This window comes from Oncorhynchus gorbuscha, unplaced genomic scaffold (assembly GCF_021184085.1).
Source record: "Oncorhynchus gorbuscha isolate QuinsamMale2020 ecotype Even-year unplaced genomic scaffold, OgorEven_v1.0 Un_scaffold_9:::fragment_4:::debris, whole genome shotgun sequence".
Classification (NCBI taxonomy): Eukaryota; Metazoa; Chordata; class Actinopteri; order Salmoniformes; family Salmonidae; genus Oncorhynchus; species Oncorhynchus gorbuscha.
The window spans coordinates 28,359-44,731 of record NW_025745668.1 but is presented as its reverse complement, the minus strand read 5'-3'; the positions used below and the strand labels follow the sequence as shown (position 1 = coordinate 44,731).

The 16,373-nt window shown below is 42.5% G+C and overlaps 1 long non-coding RNA gene across 1 annotated transcript; it reads left to right on the top strand.

Annotated features, from left to right (window-relative positions):
* Positions 1-6,813: 6,813 nt before the first annotated feature.
* LOC124019397 lies at positions 6,814-14,652 on the top strand. Its single transcript, XR_006835773.1, has 3 exons — positions 6,814-6,918; positions 7,854-7,931; positions 14,603-14,652. It is a non-coding gene; the product is annotated as an uncharacterized LOC124019397 (long non-coding RNA).
* Positions 14,653-16,373: the final 1,721 nt, after the last annotated feature.

Below are 16,373 nucleotides of genomic sequence, written 5' to 3'. Positions count from 1 at the left end.
GCGCACGACCCACGTGGAGTTCCAGGTCTCCGGTAGCCTCTGGAACTGCCAATCTGCGGTCAACAAGGCAGAGTTCATCTCAGCCTATGCCTCCCTCCAGTCCCTCGACTTCTTGGCACTGACGGAAACATGGATCACCACAGACAACACTGCTACTCCTACTGCTCTCTCTTCGTCCGCCCACGTGTTCTCGCACACCCCGAGAGCGTCTGGTCAGCGGGGTGGTGGCACCGGGATCCTCATCTCTCCCAAGTGGTCATTCTCTCTTTCTCCCCTTACCCATCTGTCTATCGCCTCCTTTGAATTCCATGCTGTCACAGTTACTAGCCCTTTCAAGCTTAACATCCTTATCATTTATCGCCCTCCAGGTTCCCTCGGAGAGTTCATCAATGAGCTTGATGCCTTGATAAGCTCCTTTCCTGAGGACGGCTCACCTCTCACAGTTCTGGGCGACTTTAACCTCCCCACGTCTACCTTTGACTCTTTCCTCTCTGCCTCCTTCTTTCCACTCCTCTCCTCTTTTGACCTCACCCTCTCACCTTCCCCCCTACTCACAAGGCAGGCAATACGCTCGACCTCATCTTTACTAGATGCTGTTCTTCCACTAACCTCATTGCAACTCCCCTCCAAGTCTCCGACCACTGCCTTGTATCCTTTTCCCTCTCGCTCTCATCCAACACCTCCCACACTGCCCCTACTCGGATGGTATCGCGCCGTCCCAACCTTCGCTCTCTCTCCCCCACTACTCTCTCCTCTTCCATCCTATCATCTCTTCCCTCCGCTCAAACCTTCTCCCACCTATCTCCTGATTCTGCCTCCTCAACCCTCCTCTCCTCCCTCTCTGCATCCCTTGACTCTCTATGTCCCCTATCCTCCAGGCCGGCTCGGTCCTCCCCTCCCGCTCCGTGGCTCGATGACTCATTGCGAGCTCACAGAACAGGGCTCCGGGCAGCCGAGCGGAAATGGAGGAAAACTCGCCTCCCTGCGGACCTGGCATCCTTTCACTCCCTCCTCTCTACATTTTCCTCCTCTGTCTCTGCTGCTAAAGCCACTTTCTACCACGCTCAATTCCAAGCATCTGCCTCTAACCCTAGGAAGCTCTTTGCCACCTTCTCCTCCCTCCTGAATCCTCCTCCCCCTCCCCCCTCCTCCCTCTCTGCAGATGACTTCGTCAACCATTTTGAAAAGAAGGTCGACGACATCCGATCCTCGTTTGCTAAGTCAAACGACACCGCTGGTTCTGCTCACACTGCCCTACCCTGTGCTCTGACCTCTTTCTCCCCTCTCTCTCCAGATGAAATCTCGCGTCTTGTGACGGCCGGCCGCCCAACAACCTGCCCGCTTGACCCTATCCCCTCCTCTCTTCTCCAGACCATTTCCGGAGACCTTCTCCCTTACCTCACCTCGCTCATCAACTCATCCCTGACCGCTGGCTACGTCCCTTCCGTCTTCAAGAGAGCGAGAGTTGCACCCCTTCTGAAAAAACCTACACTCGATCCCTCCGATGTCAACAATTACAGACCAGTATCCCTTCTTTCTTTTCTCTCCAAAACTCTTGAACGTGCCGTCCTTGGCCAGCTCTCCCGCTATCTCTCTCTGAATGACCTTCTTGATCCAAATCAGTCAGGTTTCAAGACTAGTCATTCAACTGAGACTGCTCTCCTCTGTATCACGGAGGCGCTCCGCACTGCTAAAGCTAACTCTCTCTCCTCTGCTCTCATCCTTCTAGATCTATCGGCTGCCTTCGATACTGTGAACCATCAGATCCTCCTCTCCACCCTCTCCGAGTTGGGCATCTCCGGCGCGGCCCACGCTTGGATTGCGTCCTACCTGACAGGTCGCTCCTACCAGGTGGCGTGGCGAGAATCTGTCTCCTCACCACGCGCTCTCACCACTGGTGTCCCCAGGGCTCTGTTCTTGGCCCTCTCCTATTCTCGCTATACACCAAGTCACTTGGCTCTGTCATAACCTCACATGGTCTCTCTTATCATTGCTATACAGACGACACACAATTAATCTTCTCCTTTCCCCCTTCTGATGACCAGGTGGCGAATCGCATCTCTGCATGTCTGGCAGACATATCAGTGTGGATGACGGATCACCACCTCAAGCTGAACCTCGGCAAGACGGAGCTGCTCTTCCTCCCGGGGAAGGACTGCCCGTTCCATGATCTCGCCATCACGGTTGACAACTCCGTTGTGTCCTCCTCCCAGAGTGCCAAGAACCTTGGCGTGATCCTGGACAACACCCTGTCGTTCTCAACCAACATCAAGGCGGTGGCCCGTTCCTGTAGGTTCATGCTCTACAACATCCGCAGAGTACGACCCTGCCTCACACAGGAAGCGGCGCAGGTCCTAATCCAGGCACTTGTCATCTCCCGTCTGGATTACTGCAACTCGCTGTTGGCTGGGCTCCCTGCCTGTGCCATTAAACCCCTTCAACTCATCCAGAACGCCGCAGCCCGTCTGGTGTTCAACCTTCCCAAGTTCTCTCACGTCACCCCGCTCCTCCGTTCTCTCCACTGGCTTCCAGTTGAAGCTCGCATCCGCTACAAGACCATGGTGCTTGCCTACGGAGCTGTGAGGGGAACGGCACCTCAGTACCTCCAGGCTCTGATCAGGCCCTACACCCAAACAAGGGCACTGCGTTCATCCACCTCTGGCCTGCTCGCCTCCCTACCACTGAGGAAGTACAGCTCCCGCTCAGCCCAGTCAAAACTGTTCGCTGCCCTGGCCCCCCAATGGTGGAACAAACTCCCTCACGACGCCAGGACAGCGGAGTCAATCACCACCTTCCGGAGACACCTGAAACCCCACCTCTTTAAGGAATACCTAGGATAGGATAAGTAATCCCTCTCACCCCACCCCCCCTTAAGTTTTAGATGCACTATTGTAAAGTGACTGTTCCACTGGATGTCATAAGGTGAATGCACCAATTTGTAAGTCGCTCTGGATAAGAGCGTCTGCTAAATGACTTAAATGTAAATGTCTATATCACTGATAGAGTGAACATTATTCAGTGAGTTAAAAACATATCTGTGGATTCCTGACAGTACGTAGAGCTATACAATTTTCTGTAAAAATTGCTACAGTAGTTAGCGATTCATTTTTGGTTATCTGTAATAACACCATCAATATTTAACTTATGGATAGTGTTATTTTTAGAGTGAAATTTCTCAAGTCTAAAGAAATAGGATGAATTCTGTTCTCCCTCCTCAATCCATTTTTCCCTAGATCTAATAAAGGCTCCTTCTGCTTTTAATTTATATATATTATCCAGTTTATTTTGTAACTCAATTAGTTCCATCTTCTCCTCCCCCAAGAGGTCAGCTGGGGACCTTTGAGAAAGGGAAGTTATCTTAATGATCACCTTTTCCTCCTCAGCTCTTCTGGTCTTAGCAAGATTACTACCATATTTTCTAAGGTATTTGGACACCTCAAATTTAAAGAGCTCCAAGTTCTTGCAATAAGATTTTTCTTCACAAGCCCTTTCCCAAAAGTGTGAGAGCAGATCTTCAACCTCAAATTAAACTATATCATTATTTAATAATGAGCTATTTAGCTTCCAGTAGGATGCTCTACCAAGGTTCGTATCAGGGGTAAATATTTTGATATCAATGTAAATAGCCCTATGGGCTGTGAGGGGAGTAGTACAAATATTTGTAGTAACACATTCACCATCAATACATTTGGATATAAGCCAAACATCTATTCTGGATTGTCTGGAACCTGTTTTGTTACTCCAAGTGAATGATCTGTCGGCCGGAAACCTCTCTCTCCATATATCAGTAAGATCAAACTTTTCCATAAAAATTATTAAACCCAAATTCTGATTGGTTGGCCTACCTGGGGGCCATCTATCAGTTGAGTTATCTATTGTAATGTTAAAGTCCCCTCCTATCAATAATAATGAATTGGGAAATTTAGATAACCAATGAAGTATATGTTTCTCTATAGATTCAAGCAACTCATCATTCTCATGTTTGGTGTTGTACCCGTAGAAGTTTACAGTAATGAGCGTAATGTCATTGTAACTGATCACAAGACAAATAAAGTGACCAAAGGGGTCACATTCCGAGTGTAGAATATTACCACCAAAGGTATTTTCTTGATCGTTGGCCACAACTTGTTTCTTCTTTCTATGTCTTCCGGGCTGAGATGCTCGAAAAAACGCATACCATGGCTCTGAAGGAAGGCGTTCTTCTTAGCAGCTTTCCAGACAGCATCCCTGTAGAATCTGGTAGTGAATAGGATGATGATACCCCTTGGTCTTGAATCGTTTTGCTGTTGCTTCTTGCCGAGGCGATGCACAACGTCGATGGTATCACCAACTTTGTTCTTCTCTGCAGGCAAAACTTCTTGGCAGATACGGATAGCCTCTCCTCGCACATCTTCATTGTCCACCTCTGGCAAGGTAGACATTGTTATTCTTTTCCACCCTTTCCACATTTTTTTCAACTTTTGCCACTCGTTTTCACATCCTTAATTTCACCACATGCAAACTCCAGTCTTTTTCAAGCCTTCGATAACCATGGTGTTCGCACGTACCATTTTCTCAATGGCGTCACACCTGGAGTTGATGAGTAAGGAGAGGGTAGCCACGATGTCAGAGTTCATGTTGGGTTTTTTGGAGGGTGGAGGTTTGCACGGAGTAACCGGTAAAGAGGGGAATTCGTCATCGTCATCTTCAACAGCATTCGAAAGCATGATATTATCCATAGGCCAAGCATAGTTATGGCAGTTGTCTATAAGCACGTTTCTCTCTTGTTGATTAGCAAAAGAATGGCTAACTTCTCCCTTTCTTTTTTTTGTCATGACTTTGCATGGACATGCCGAAATAAATGATCCAATTATCATTCCAGTCACAGGAAAGGTATTATATATTGAACAAATAAAAATAGTAATGACTGTAAAAAAATAAAAATAGAAATTCACAATCTTTCTGAAGTTTGGTACGGAGCTTGGTAAAAAAGCGTCTGTTCAAGCCGCCATCTTGGCACCTTCCACAAGTATTTGGTCAACAAGCTTATTTGACACGTTAAATAGTGTTATTTGACCTGTATCCTTTTTGACACATAAAGACCCAAATGGCATTCCATAGCCTACCTTTCTAACCGCAATGAATGCCTACCATGACTGATACCAGTTTCCCAGGCAAAATCAAACATGGATTGTGGTATTCACAGAGCCCACTCATGTCCCCAACTCTAGTCAAGTCAACGTTTATCTACCACCTCACAGCTCCTCCACGTCATACACTGAGTATACAAAACATTAAGAACACCTGGTCTTTCCAAGACACAGACTAACCAGGTGAAAAATATGATCCCTTATTGATGTCACTTGTTAAATCCACTTTAATGAGACAATTGAGACATGGATTGTGTATGTGTGCCACTCAGAGGGAGAATGGACAAGTGTTCACATTTAGCTGTCATAAAATCTCAAAGGGGGGATCCCCTAGCGATCTACACAACCTACTCCACATTGTCTAAGTAACATTTTATACTAATTAACAGAAACTACAAAAATGTTCTTTATTCCCCAGAGTTAATACTTGATGAAAGTGCCTTTGGCAGCCATTATAGCTGGGAATCATTTTGAAGAAGATTCTACCAACTTTGCACAACTCTTAGGGTAACATTTATCCATTGTTTTTGTCAAAATTACTCAAGCTCAGTAAATTTGGTAAGTAGTCATTGACAGACAGTAATATTCAATCCTTGTCACTGATTTCCAAGCAAATTGAAGTCAGGACTGAGGCTGGACCACTCAGGAACACAGCACTTCTTGGATAATTGTTCCACTAAAAATACAAATCTATTCCAGGGTTAGGGTTTCAGAAGACAATTTTTTAAACCTTTATTTAACTAAGCAAGTCAGTTAAGAACAAATTCTTATTTACAATGACGCCCTACTAAGGGTGTGTTTTTCTCAAACTTTTTACATGAGCTTTGCTACTTTTATATGTATGTTGATGCAGACTAACTCCCCAGTCCCTTCTGGTGACAATCATACCCATAACACAATGCGGCCACACCAACACGTGTGACCGATGTAGATAATGCAAGCGCTTCATTCTCAGATATGAAAAAAGGAGTGTACTGCACACACTCAGTTTCTCTCTGCCAGGGAATCCCTGTACAATAGTGCAAAGTACATTATAACACTGTGCAGGTGCCTTGGTGGAAGAGTAGGGTAACATTTCACAGCAAGAACCGGCAAATCCATTTATGTTAGTCACATGTCTGTGGAACTTGTTCAGTTTATGTCTCAGTTGTTGAATCTTGTTATGTTTATACAAATATTTACACATGTTAAATTTGCTGAAAATAAACACAGTTGACAGTGAGAGGACGTTGAATTTTTGCTGAGTTTAAATAGACATGGAACACTGGTCACTTTAAAGTGGAACTGACAACGTTTTAACTACTTTGCAGATATGAAACATACAGACAATCATAATATAGATTTCCCAGTTTATGCTTCAAACCCAACTTTATAAAAGGTTTGAAAAATAGGTTATATTTCACAAAAAAAATCCATACTGTAAAGTAAGGCATTGTTGGCAGAATAGATGGATGCAGTTTAATGCATGATTAATAACTCTTTAGAACCCGTAGCGGCCATGGACGGCATTTCTTTAAATTCCAATAGTGGCCACGAACTGCCTTGTTTTTCTAACAATAATATCTGTCAATATCGCAAAATGAATTTGCTTGTCGTAACCGCGTGGCTGTTGTCATCAACCGGAAACAGGGTGTGCTGTCATGTTACTTTTCAATGTTTTTTTCTTCATCACTCAAAATGACCGCGCCAACGCAGACAAGGCTTTTCACTGTGAGAGAGGCTGTATCTACGTTGGTTGGTGATGTAGATTCGGAAACGTCCGAATCGTTTAAAAAGCGATGATGTCGAGGTGAGTGAAATAAGTAAAAAGCAGATAAATCTTTGGTTTTGTTAATGTTTGATGCTGTTAAACTTGGGGAATAGCTCTCGGATGAGCATATCCTGTAATGTCATAATAAAGTGGTTGATACAGGCGAGGACATCAGCGGTGGAGCTCGAATAATTGCTCTCCGACTCATGGAAATAGTTGCAGTGTTTAGTTGTGTATATAGTCCGCTAACTAGTTGGTTGTTTTTGTTTCTACCGATGTAATTCATATGGAAACGACCCAAGCTGCTTGCTACAGCTAGCTAGTTAATTAACGTTAGTCTGCCAGGCAGGAAAATGCGTGTAGTGGTACATTTGGGCTGCGCTCACGAAGTGTCAACCGCTGCTGTCACTTTCACTAGCTAGCCATACAGATATCCAGTTAACTAGCCACCGACGTGAAGGCTTGAATAATTTGTGTTTATCTGTTGGTTATGGTTTGTGATGTTTGCTAGGTGCAGATATTCATAGTCCATACATTGCCTCCTATTCCTATTATGTGACAGCTTAGCTGTCGTGTTAGGGTAGCAGAAGATGCCCGTGCAGTGGAGCTCATATTATGAGGTGGATATTTGTTTACATAGCCTGGAAACAAGTCGATAGTTTTTTCCTGTTTCTACAGATGCAATTCATTTGGAAACTGTCCCAGCTTCGTAACTAATCATTTAACATTGGCGAACTCTGTAGTTCAGCCTGTCATGCAAGAAAGCAATAGTTGATTGGAGGAGAGAGAGCTTGTGTGTGAAATGGGAGCCGTGGAACTTTATCACACAATTTATTATGGAAAGTTTTTTTTTTGGTTGAGAAAAATGAAGAGAGAGGGAGCGAGTCTCACACACCGTGTCCCTCTGTGTGAGAGAGAGTTTTCCTGACCACATTTGTATCCTATGTGTTGCTCTTCTCCCTCTGTTCCTCTAGGTCAGTGAAAGCCAAGGAAGTGATGTGGAGAGTCCGGGCTATCTTTAAAAGGAAGAGTCCTAATAACCAAGGCTGAAGGTATCTCTAGACTAACATATGGCGCTTTATCTTTAGATCTTGACAGTAAAATAAGCAAGGAGATAGACCAGATGCTTTTCAACTTTCTGTAGAGAAACCGTACCCATTACATTAGGAAAACTGTTGTAATGAACACTTATGAGAATGGTGGGCTGCATTTTCTGGACTTTACTACCTTAAATAATACTTTTAAGATAAATTGGATAAAACCATTCCTAAGAAGACCCACTTCTATGTGGAATTTTATTCCTCATCATGTCTTCTCTACTTTTGGTGGCCTTAACTTCATGTTGTTTTGCAATTATAATATTGACAAAGTTCCAGTGAAGCTTTCTGCTTTTCATCGGCAGGTTTTCTTGTCATGGTCCTTAATTTATAAGCATAATTTTTCTCCACGCAGATATTATATATGGAATGGAGGTCGACCGAGTATGATTTTTCAACACCGATACCGATTATTGGAGGACCAAACATAGCCGATACCGATTAACCGGCCTTTTTATATTTTATTTTTACATTTGTAATAATGACAATTACAACAATACTGAATGAACACTTATTTTAACTTAATATAATACATCAATAAAAATCAATTTAGCCTCAAACAAATAATGAAACATGTTCAATTTGGTTTAAATAATGCAAAAACAAAGTGTTGGAGAAGTAAAAGTGCAATATGTGCCATGTAAAAAAGCTAACGTTTGAGTTCCTTGCTCAGAACATGAGAACATATGAAAGTTGGTGGTTCCTTTTAACATGAGACTTCAATATTCCAAGGTAAGAGGTTTTAGGTTGTAGTTAATATAGTATTTATAGGACTCATTCTCTATACCATTTGTATTTCATATACCTTTGACTATTGGATGTTCTTATAGGCACTTTAGTATTGCCAGTGTAACAGTATAGCTTCCGTCCCTCTCCTCGCACCTACCTGGGCTCGAACCAGGAACTTATCGACAACAGCCACACTCGAAGCAGCGTTACCCATCACTCCACAAAAGCCGCGGCCCTTGCAGAGCAAGGGGAACAACTACTTCAAGGTCTCAGAGCGAGTTACGTCACCGATTAAAACGCTATTAGCACGCACCCCGCTGACCAGCTAGCCATTTCACATCGGTTACACCAGCCTAATCTCGGGAGTTGATAAGGGGAATAACTACTCCAAGTCTCAGAGCGAGTGACGTTTTAAGCGCTATTAGCGCACACCCCACTAACGAGCTAGCCATTTCACATCGGTTAAACCAGCCATTAGGCTGATAGGCTTGAAGTCATAACAGCGCTGTGCTTACGAAGAGCTGCTGGCAAAATGCGCGAAAGTGCTGTTTGAATGAATGCTTACGAGCCTGCTGCTGTCTACCATCGCTCAGTCAGACTGCTCTATCAAATCAATACTTAATTATAACATAACACACAGAAATATGAGCCTTTGATCATTAATATGGTCGAATCCGGAAACTATAATTTCGCAAACAAAACGTTTATTCTTTCAGTGAAATACGGAACTGTTCAGTATTTTATCTAACGGGTGACATCCCTAAGTATAAATATTCTTGTTACATTGCACAACCTTCAATGTTATGTCATAATTATGTAAAATTCTGGCAAATTAGTTCGCAATGAGCCAGGCTGCCCAAACTGTTGCATATACCCTGACTCCCTGACACAATTTCACCTGGTTAATATTGCCTGCTAACCTGGATTTCTTTTAGCTAAATATGCAGGTTTAAAAATATATATACTTCTGTGTATTGATTTTAAGAAAGGCATTGGTGTTTATGGTTAGGTAACGATCGCAAATGCGCTTTTGTTAAATCATCCCCCACTGTTGCATCGATTATATGCAACACAGGACACGCTAGATAAACTAGTAATATCATAAACCATGTGTAGTTATAACTAGTGATTATGATTGATTGTTTTTTATAAGATAAGTTAGCTAGCTAGCAACTTACCTTGGCTTCTACTGCCTTTGCGTAACAGGCAGTCAGTCTCCTTGTGGACTGACTGCCTGTTAACTGTAAGGTTGCAACTTTGGCTGACAAGGTGAAAATCTGTCGTTCTGCCCCTGAACAAGGCAGTTAACCCACTGTTCCTAGGCCGTCATTGAAAATAAGAATGTGTTCTTAACTAACTTGCCTAGTTAAATAAAGGTATATATATATTTTTTAATAATAAAAAAATCGGCGGCCAAAAATACAGATTTCTGATTGTTATGAAAACTTGAAATCGGCCCTAATTAATCGGCCATTCCGATTAATCCGACGACCTCTAATATGGAATAATCGGGAGATATTGTATAAAAATACTTATTTGTTTTTAGAATATTGGTTCCGAAATAATATCCTATTCGTGAGCCAACTGGTAAATGGAGAGGGTCTTTTACTCAGTTATAAGGAATTATTATCACTTTACAAGGTCACTGTAACACCTAAAGATTTTGCAATTGTTTTAGATGCCATTCCCTCAGGCGTTGCTTTATTATTCAGGAACATGTCAAGACCTGACCCTCAGAGTCTACCTTCTATTGACCCTGTTGACTCATCAGTAGGAAAGATTTGTTTCTCTTTTGGTCCATTCAACAACAGAGCGATACGATCCTTGTTTCAGCAGGATGTTGTATCTATACCTTATGTCATGCCTTATTGGAATGGATTTATTGATCATATCTGTTGGAAAAAAGTTTGGATGTTGCCACACACATACCTACTTGTTAACAAAATTAAGGAAGTTTCCTTTAAAATTATTTATAAATATTATCCTGCCAACCACTATATGAAGAAGTTTAAGGAAAACATCAACTCAAATTGCTCCTTTTGTATTGACCACCCAGAAACAGTGTTGCATCTTGTTTGGCATTGTATGCATGTAAGAAAACTGTGGCAAAACATCAGTAGGTTTATAATTGAACACATTTATGAAGATTTTACACTATTGTGGAGAGATGTACTGCTTGGATACTTTACCTACGATAGAAATAAGCTGTAACATTTGTATGTAATTAATTTCATTATTCTTTTGCCAAAATGTCATATTCACAAATGTAAATTTACAAACAAAACACCACATTTTCTTATCTTACAAAAAGAAATTGAACTGTTTTTTAAGACAATTAAATACTCTACTAACAAAAAAGCTGTTAGAATAATACGTTTATGTATGTCCCTTAAGGTCCTTGTGTAATGTGATGTTGTACCCCCTAGCCCAATTTTCCTTTGTATATTATTTATATATACTTGTGTTCCCACATGTACTTCCTGTATCGATTTGTTGTTAAAAAAAAATTTTTTTTTAAAGAGTCAGGGCTCAGCAGCAAAAGGCAGGGAGGAAGAGGAGTTAGAGATGACTGGAGGGATAGAGATGTGGAGGAAGAGGGGGAAGTGGGAGTGGAGGGGAAAGAGGAAGAGGAGTGGAGAGAAGAAGAGGAAACAGAGGGAGAGGCTGAAGCAGAGGAAGAGGGAAGGGAAGAGGGAGAGCTCACCCCAGAGGGGTGCGTACATTTCCATGGGGTGTGTTCTCCAAACTCTCACCATTAACCCTTGTATAACACAGCCTGGGCCTGAAAGTGACAGTGGCAGTGGTTTTGGAGTTGTTTTTACAAGTGGTAGGAACTAATATATGTTCCAGAGCTTGTGATGGATTACAAGAAGAAAATGGGCAGGGTTGACCATCTTGACCAACTGAGGAACTATTACAATGTGGGACACACAGGCAGAAAACTGTGGAAGTATGTGTTTTGGGGGATGCTCAACATTGTCATCATAAATGCACACATTGTGAGGGGAGACAAGAGTGTTGCACCAGGGTGTGTGGACCAAGTTGTAACTCATTTGAAATCAGGTGAAGTTTGAAGGACACAAGAGAGGGTGGGTGGTGTGCATTTGGAGTGGACACATGGCAAAGAGTGGGAGATGTGTAGAAACCTCCTTTGGGAGCTCTACGTGTTCTGTGCCACATTGCAGGATAGGGCCATGCTTCCCGAAGTTCCATGACATGTTGTAGGCTAAAGGCAAATACTAAAGTGAGAGTGTGAAATAGTTGTCGACCAATTCTGATTTTTCACCGCCGATACCGATTTTATAGGAGGACCAAAAAAAAGCCGATACCGATTAAGTGGCCAATCGAAAAAAATATTAAAAAAAAAAAACGTATTAAAACATTTTAAAAAAAAGTTTATTTATTTGTAATAATGACAATTACAACTATACTGAATTAACACATTTATTTTAACTTAATATAATACATCAATACAATCAATTTAGCCTCAAATAAATAATGAAACATGTTCAATTTGGTTTAAATAATGCAGAAACAAAGTGTTGAAGAAGAAAGTAAAAGTGCAATATGTGCCATGTAAAAAAGCTAACTTTTAAGTTCCTTGCTCAGAACATGAGAACATATGAAAGTTGGTGGTTCCTTTTAACATGAGTCTTCAATATTCCCAGGTAAGAAGTTTTAGGTTATAGTTATTATAGGAATATTTCTCTCTATACGATTTGTATTTCACATACATTTGACTATTGGATGTTCTTATAGGCACTTTAGTATTGCCAATGTAGCAGTATAGCTTCCGTCCCTCTGTTCGCCCCTACCTGGGCTCGAACCAGGAACACATCGACAACAGCTACCCTCGAAGCATCGTTACCCATCGCTCCACAAAAGCCGCGGCCCTTACAGAGTAAGGGGAACAACTACTCCAAGGTCTCAGAGCGAGTTATGTCACCGATTTAAAACGCTATTAGCGTGCACCCCGCTAACCAGCTAGCCATTTTACATATGTTACACCAGTCTAATCTTGGGAGTTGATAGGCTTGGAAGTCATAAACCGCTCAATGCTTGAAGCACAGGGAAGAGCTGCTGGCAAATGCACAAGCCTGCCGCTGCCTACCACCGCTCAGTCAGACTGCTCTATCAAATAATAGACTTAATTATAACATAATAACACACAGAAATACGAGCCTTAGGTCATTAATATGGTCAAATCCGGAAACTATAATTTCGAAAACAAAACGTTTATTCTTTCAGTGAAATGCGGAACTGTTATGTATTTTATCTAACGGGTAAGTCTAAATATTCCTGTTACATTGCACAACCTTCAATGTTATGTCATAATTACATTCAATTCTGGCAAATTAGTTCGCAACGAGCCAGGCTGCCCAAACTGTTGCATATGCCCTGACTCTGCGTGCAATTAACGCAAGAGAAGTGACACAATTTCCCTAGTTTAATATTGCCTGCTAACCTGGATTTCTTTTAACTAAATATGCAGGTTTAAAAAAGTATACCTCTGTGTATTGATTTTAAGAAAGCCATTGATGTTTATGGTTAGGTACATGCGTGCAACGATTGTGCTTTTTACGCAAATGTGCTTTTGTTAAGTCATCCCCCGTTTGGCGAAGTTGGTCATCACGCAGTTCACAACGAGCCAGACGGCCTAAACTGCTGCATATAGCCTGTTGCACAGAATGCAAGAGAAGTGACACAATTTCCCTAGTTAAAATTAATTAATGTTAGCAGCAAATATTAACTAAATATGCAGGTTTAAAAATATATACTTGTGTATTGATTTTAAGAAAGGTGTTGATGTTTATGGTTAGGTACACATTGGTGCAACGACAGTGCTTTTTTCGCGAATACGCTTGTTAAATAACCGTTTGTTGAAGTAGGCTATCATTCACCGCATCGATTATATGCAAAGCAGGAAAGGCTAGATAACTACACATGGTTGATGATATTACTAGTTTAACTAGTGATTATGTTAAGATTGATTGTTTTTATAAGGTATGTTTAATGCTAGCTAGCACCTTACCATGGCTCCTTGCTGCACTGGTAGTCAGCCTGCCACGCAGTCTCCTCGTGGAGTGCAACGTAATCGTCCATGATCGGTGTCCAAAAATGCTGATTACCGATTGTTATGAAAACTTGGAATCAGCCCAAATTAATCATCCATTCCGATTAATTGGTCGACATCTAGTGTGAAATATGAATTTGTCCGAAAAATATTTTGTCTCTGAACAGTTGTTTTATATCTTTCTTTATCTGACTATCTAATACTTGTTGCATTTACTGAATTGTTGACAAAGTAGGCTACTATTTCTACATTTTGTTTCATGCCTGGTCTGTACTCAATCTTAATGAGAGAGGTTACCTACATTTTGAAATAGTCTGAATAGTTTTTTTTGTTGCCTTTTTACATTGACAACAATTCTTACTTCTGTAACAATCAAATAGCCTACTTCGTGTGGTTTTATAACACTTTCTGAAAATTGTCCTCTCGTCACATTTTGGATAATTATTTATATGTAAAAAATATTTAGAAGTATATTATACTTGATACATATTGAGTGAGTAATTTAGTCAAATAACTACAATTTAAATACTCCAGGGTTTTTTGTTGTGTGGTGTTAATATTTTTTTGATAGTGAGTGTCTTTACACAATGGAAGACAAAATGAGTGTTATTCCCCTCTTATTCCCTTCTTTCTTTTCTCTCCAAAACTCTTGAATGTGCCGTCCTTGGCCAGCTCTCCCGCTATCTCTCTCTGAATGACCTTCTTGATCCAAATCAGTCAGGTTTCAAGACTAGTCATTCAACTGAGACTGCTCTCCTCTGTATCACGGAGGCGCTCCGCACTGCTAAAGCTAACTCTCTCTCCTCTGCTCTCATCCTTCTAGATCTATCGGCTGCCTTCGATACTGTGAACCATCAGATCCTCCTCTCCACCCTCTCCGAGTTGGGCATCTCCGGCGCGGCTCACGCTTGGATTGCGTCCTACCTGACAGGTCGCTCCTACCAGGTGGCGTGGCGAGAATCTGTCTCCTCACCACGCGCTCTCACCACTGGTGTCCCCCAGGGCTCTGTTCTAGGCCCTCTCCTATTCTCGCTATACACCAAGTCACTTGGCTCTGTCATAACCTCACATGGTCTCTCCTATCATTGCTATGCAGACGACACACAACTAATCTTCTCCTTTCCCCCTTCTGACGACCAGGTGGCGAATCGCATCTCTGCATGTCTGGCAGACATATCAGTGTGGATGACGGATCACCACCTCAAGCTGAACCTCGGCAAGACGGAGCTGCTCTTCCTCCCGGGGAAGGACTGCCCGTTCCATGATCTCGCCATCACGGTTGACAACTCCATTGTGTCCTCCTCCCAGAGCGCTAAGAACCTTGGTGTGATCCTGGACAACACTCTGTCGTTCTCAACCAACATCAAGGCGGTGGCCCGTTCCTGTAGGTTCATGCTCTACAACATCCACAAAGTACAACCCTGCCTCACACAGGAAGCGGCGCAGGTCCTAATCCAGGCACTTGTCATCTCCCGTCTGGATTACTGCAACTCGCTGTTGGCTGGGCTCCCTGCCTGTGCCATTAAACCCCTTCAACTCATCCAGAACGCCGCAGCCCGTCTGGTGTTCAACCTTCCCAAGTTCTCTCACGTCACCCCGCTCCTCCGTTCTCTCCACTGGCTTCCAGTTGAAGCTCGCATCCGCTACAAGACCATTGTGCTTGCCTACGGAGCTGTGAGGGGAACGGCACCTCAGTACCTCCAGGCTCTGATCAGGCCCTACACCCAAACAAGGGCACTGCGTTCATCCACCTCTGGCCTGCTCGCCTCCCTACCACTGAGGAAGTACAGCTCCCGCTCAGCCCAGTCAAAACTGTTCGCTGCTCTGGCCCCCCAATGGTGGAACAAACTCCCTCACGACGCCAGGACAGCGGAGTCAATCACCACCTTCCGGAGACACCTGAAACCCCACCTCTTTAAGGAATACCTAGGATAGGATAAGTATTCCCTCTCCCCCCCCTTTAAGATTTAGATGCACTATTGTAAAGTGACTGTTCCACTGGATGTCATAAGGTGAATGCACCAATTTGTAAGTCGCTCTGGATAAGAGCGTCTGCTAAATTACTTAAATGTAATGTATTCCTATTGACATGAATGTGGTGTCATATTAAACAAGAGGTTGTGCTCTTTAAAACGAAGTTAATTTGTAATTGTCATATGTTTTTGAGCCATGTCTTTAAAAATAAAAAAAAGTGTGAGAAAATGAGCTTTCTCTTGAAAATGTTCAGTTATCTACAGCAGCATTCTAGAATTATATTGTGGTCTGAAGGGTTAATATAATTCGACAATACATTTCTTGGTAGTCCAAACAACATTGCTATCAGATTGTGAATCAGATGGCCTGGTACATTGTTTCCTTCCCCCAACCTCTCGGGATGCACCATTTCAGTTTCAATGACTCAATATTTTGAACAAAAACTGACCACTATAACGAAGGCTGAGAATATCAATACAGTCAAACTAGCAACAATCACAAGTCAGTCATAGCGTGGCCAATTGGACACACCAGCAAGTCTAAATGAGTCAACAGTTGAGTCATCTACTCTGTGAAATTACAGCCTAATGTCTTCGCATCGGTGAATTCAACTTGGCTAC